Source organism: Miniopterus schreibersii (genome assembly GCF_964146895.1).
Source record: "Miniopterus schreibersii genome assembly, chromosome: 12".
Taxonomy (NCBI): Eukaryota; Metazoa; Chordata; class Mammalia; order Chiroptera; family Miniopteridae; genus Miniopterus; species Miniopterus schreibersii.
The window spans coordinates 71,615,522-71,620,726 of NC_138112.1; positions in this window are offsets into that span (position 1 = coordinate 71,615,522).

Here is a 5,205-nt window from a genome sequence, read left to right on the forward strand (position 1 = left end):
CCAGCCCAACCGCCATCACAGGGAGTCCGGCGCAGGCCTGTGGGTCCAGAAAGGAGACACTCTTGATGACGGCATTGGGATGCAGGGTGCACGCCGGGCAGATGGCCTCGCACGTCACCTTCCCCATTCCACTGTCACCCGCCAAGCACTGGGAGTCCTGAGAGCCGCCTGGCTGCTGGCTTGAGCTGATGCCGGCCTCCCCGTGGGCAGCCAGGGGCTCCTGGTGACCAGTCCTGCCTGGCCAGCTGGGGTGCTGGCTCTGAGGCTGGCGGTTTAGAGGGTGACATTTGACACATCGTGAGAGTGACCCCGGGGCCCAGGGTCGAGTCTGGGCAGGACCCAGCAACCAGGACAGGAGCCCAGGGTGGTTGGGGAAGGCAGCAGGCCTGCAGGGGGCTGGTGCACCCATCTCAGGAGCCCGTTTCTCATTCAGTCCTCAACACCCTGGAGCGGGCAGGTGTCACCCACCCTGCTTACCACCGAGGGACCGGAGGCCCAGAGGGTGGTGACGTCCGAGTCTCTCCCTATGCTGAGCTACGTCTTCCCTGGGTGTCTGCAGTCGGTGTGGGCAAAGCAAACCCGACTGAGTCAAACGCGTCCTGGAAAAATCCTCCCAGAAGCCGACACCTGTCAGGTCGCAGGAAGCCACTGGTCCTCCAGGGTCTGTCCCATTGGCCGTGTCCTGCGAGGTCGCCCTTGGCTTGCTTTAGGGCCCACTTCTGCACGCTCGTCTCCTGCTCGGGTAGGGGTGCCAGGCTCCTGAGAGGAACAGGGGACCCCCAGGGCTCAGGGAACAGCCGGAGGCACCACCGCCGTAGGTGGCATTGTCTTGTTCCAGCATTGTCACTACGGCTGCCATCGATGGGTCCCCTGGGGCTGGGTGGACCGCCTGGCTCTACCCCTTACTCTGGCTGTGAGGTCTTGGCCAGATTCTCGTCCTCAGTCTTCCAATCTCTGAAATGGGTCGCATTGAGAGGATGACAGGAGTTAATGCCTAAAGGAGGCGACACCTCTTGGGCTTAGCTCTCCTGAGCCAGTCCCGCCTCTGACATCACCCCGTGGGACCCTCCTGCCGCTTCGAGGCCAGGGACGCGCTGGCCCTCCGGGGAGGCCCAAGGCCATGCCTGGGCCTCTGGCCTCAGGGCGAGAGGCTGGTCTCGGCCTCGGCGGCCTGCTCTTTGACGCCCCCCACGCCTGCCTCTGAGCCCAAGATGCGGCTCTAAGCCGGGGCAGACCCAGTCTGCTATTCTGGGGTCTTCTTTCAACTATTTTGGCAAAGACCAAATGGCAGCGTCCTTTAAAATAGATGCTCCCAGCCCAGAGGTCACTCCCTGAGGACCAGGTCCGACTGGCCAGGCTCCTTCCCGGGAGCTCATTCAGGTCAAACCCAGACCCCGGCATGTGTAGCTGTGGCGAGGGCCCCACCCAAATACCGACAGCAAACGTGGGGCCGAAACCGAAATAAAATCTAAAATCTGGCCGACCCACCGAGCTGCCCCGGAGTTTCAGCTTCACAGATGCTCTTACTTTCATTGTGAAACCCCGGGGGCCAGCTGCGGGAGGCGGCCAGTAAGCCCGAGGGAATCAAACAGCAACGGCCGGGCCAGCGCCAATGCAGGGCCACTCCGCGGGCGCACGTCTGGGGAGAAGAGTCTCCTGGTCAGTAATGTGTCCCGGGCGCCCTCCCTGCAGCCGAGCTCCTGAAACCAGCTCTGACCACTGAGCCCTTGTCCTGTGCGTTTCTGCGGCCAGAGGCGGCCAGAGGAGCCCACGGAGGCCTGGCACACCTGAGTGGTTTGGGTCCTTTGATAAGCGTTGCGTCGGGAATTCCAGCAATTAAGCGATGCTACTTCAGCTTTTACTAAAGATGCCCGGCTGTCTTCCCAAGACATCAGATTGGAAAACGGCTCAGGTGTGTCACCTGCCACCTGGTACCTGAAACGCCAGCCGTCCACTAAACTCAGTGGGACCCCTCCCTTCAGCTCCAGGGCTTCCCCTAAATGGTCCACCCATCTCGACCGCCCCTTCCTCCTAGTCTGACCCTGGTCGTCACAATGCTTTGTGATGGTGTCGGCCCCGGAGTGCAGGGGGCATTTTGTCTACTTGGAAGCTCAGTAAGTCATTCAACAAACATTGGCTGCGCTTCTGCGCGTGCAGGCTCTGTTCCAGGCACTGTTCCAGGCACCGGGACACGGGAGAGATAGAGCTGCCCTTCCGGAGGGAGGAGGAGTTACCCAGAGCTGGAGGATTCAGAAGGGAAACCAGAGGTCCTGTGGGTGAAGTCTGAGGGGGTGAGGCCTCTGGTCAACCTGAAGCTAAGGTTGGAGTGGGGTGGGGAGGGCGACCTGGCAGAGCGTGTGCGAAGCCTGGAGGCGAGACACGGAGGCCGCTGGGGAAAGGCAGGCGGCCCAGGGAGGCCGTGGGGCTTTGAAAGGCTGCTGGGTGGGTCGGGTGGGGCACGTGCTTTGTGTTAAAGGCGGGGCTCTCTGGCTCCTGTGAGCACATCCACGCGGGCAAAGGTTTGCGTCCTGGCTCCCAGCACCACGCCAGGCCTGGGGGTGGCAGAAAAGACCTTGTCCTTTTATCCGACCTTAAGCCAAACTTGTGGTGGGTTCTGGGCCCCCTATGGTTGTCTTCCTAATGTCCTGCTGGGACCCAAGGGTTCCGGCTGGGCCTGGAAATTTGTCCTTGACCTGTGCAACCCAATGGCCAGCCTGGGCCCCCTGCGCCCATAGCGCCGGAGGAACTGAAGGTGGTGGCCGGGGTGCCGAGCAGGAAGGGGGGGCTCGGGCACGCCATGGAGATGAAGGCTGGGGAGGTGGGTCACAGGGGTCTCGCAGGCTGGGGGAGGCTTTTTAATCTTGAGAGCAAAAAGCAGCGATTGGAGAATTGAAGATGCTCCCCCATCTGTCTAAGAGCTGCTGCCACGGAGCAGGGCAGGGGCCACCCGCGCTGGAAGGAGCCAGGTAAAGTATTTGGAGCTTTTGGGGCCACACAGCCTCTGTCCCCACCGCTCAGATCTGCCACAGGGAACACATAAACCGTGGGTGTGGCTGGGCATCTGGGAGACCCCGCTTACAGGAATGGGCGTGCAGGGCCCTGGTGGACGGAGCGGTCACGGGGCCTCACTTCACCGCGAGCCCACTCGGGCCTCTCCGAGTCTCCGTGGGCGCCCAGTCTGCTTCGGTAGCCCCAGGAACAACATACCGGGCACACACCCTGGTGGCAGTGACTGCTGAGCGCGTTCCAGGGCACCTGCTTGTCTCGTGTAGACCTCACAGCTCCCGGAGCAGAGGAGGAAACTGAGGCAACGCAGCCAGTCACATGCAAACCGGGATGATTAACTGTAATTCAAGGAGCCCGTGGAGCCTGCAAATCCTCCTTGAAATTAGGCTCCGTGCCGTAAATATAACAGAAATCCTGTCATGCTGTGTAAAGAATCAGAAACCAGAGCGGGACCCGGGAACTAGGCGCCGCACTGGAGTCAGCCAGGGCGCGGAGGGCGGACCATTGTAAGGTACCCCCAGGAAATGGGAGCTCAGCACCCTCACAGCACCCAGGCCCTGCCCACCCTGACCTGACGGCGTCTGGCCCGAGTCTTTCCAAGGCGGCGTTTCCGTGGGCTCGCGGCTTTATTTTGCGTGCATGTTTTGTCTGTCTTCCAGCTCGCTCACTTTCCCGGTGGCCTTGCCGGAGGGCTTGGGAACAGACCCCCCGGCTGTGGCTCCGAGGGGATGGGACCTCTGGGGAGCTCCACTCTCCTAACCCCCTGCTGTGTGACCTCAGGCAAGTCGCGCCCTCTCTGAGCCTCAGACCCTGTGGTGGGGATTCCACAGGAACCTGGGGAGGAGGCGAGACCCCTGTGGAAGGTTGGTTGGTGGCCTGATGTCCTCGCCAGGCACTCTGGGGGCATTTGCTGGCGCCAGGGCCCGGCCGTGGGACCTCTTCGGCACGGGTGCTCCGTGGCAGGGGCAAGCGGGCCTCTTGCCGGGCCTCCGTCGCGCCCTGGGCCCCCTCGCTGGGTCACTCTGCTTCCCAGGACCCAGGGCTGGGCCGAGGACGGATGTCCAGTCGGCCCCGGGATGTTTGGTTTCTCACGAGCCATTGTGGTCCCAGGGGGCAGGGGATGTGGACATGCCAGAAGCAGTGACCGTGGCACTCGGGAGGGGCCCAGCCTCCGTCCATCCTGATCACCCGGGCCAGGAATCCGGCAGCAGAAAGGCCCCTGGAGATGGAGACCCCGATAGGCCCTGGGGGGCTGGCCGCTTCCTCTGGGAGAGGGCGCGGTCACGGTGAGCGGGCGGCCACAATGCGGGCTCCTGAGGGGCGCGGGAAAGCAATCTGATCTGGCCGTCGCCTCTTTGCCCTCCGTGGCTCCCCGCGCCTGATGGAGAGGATCCGACGGCCTCGGCTGTGCTCCCACCTGGTTTCCCTGCACAGTCCCCACCGAAGGGACGGCCAGCCAGGCCTGGAGGACTCCCTCCCACCCTCTCTGGGAGTCCGAGGCCGGCTCAAAGGCAGCTCGTCCCCGGGAGCTGTCTCGCCCCCCACTCCGGTGGCCTTAGAAGCCCCTCCCCGGCCCCAGGGTCCAGCGTAGTTACCCCCCTCTGCGCCCTTCCCCTGGGGCGACAGCAGCTGGCCCCGCTTCTCCCAGGACACCCCAGCTGCTAAGTACAGGGGCTGCCCGGCTCAGCCAAGGCTTCGGTAAATATTTATTTGCCGAAGGAACAGCCGAATGAATGAATCACTTGCAAATGCAATGTTTGTTCTCACTCACTCGGCCGGCCCCCCGTTTTCCCACCACCACGTGGTCCGGGGGCGCCGGGCTGCGGAGAGGCTGCTGCCCCGTGGGTTACTCAACCGCTCGCCCCCCTTTCTGTTACTGGGCGGTCGCCGGGTTTTTCTTTGCTGTTATAAACAACGCCGTGATGAACATCTCTGTGCATAAACATTTGTTTCTGCGTCTGGGGTGCGCTCTGCGGGAGCAGAATCCGCACTCAGGCCAGGAGTTGGGGCTGCAGGCCGTCCGTTCAACCGCGTCCTCGCCGGCCCTGGGGAAGCTGCAGTTTTGTTTGGTTTTGTTTCTTTCCTGCTGTGCTAATCTGAGAGGCAGCAACGATACCGGACTCCTATTTCGTTCATTAATAAACTTTTAATTTTATAATAGTTTTGGATTCATAGAAAAGTTACGGAACAGTCCAGGGA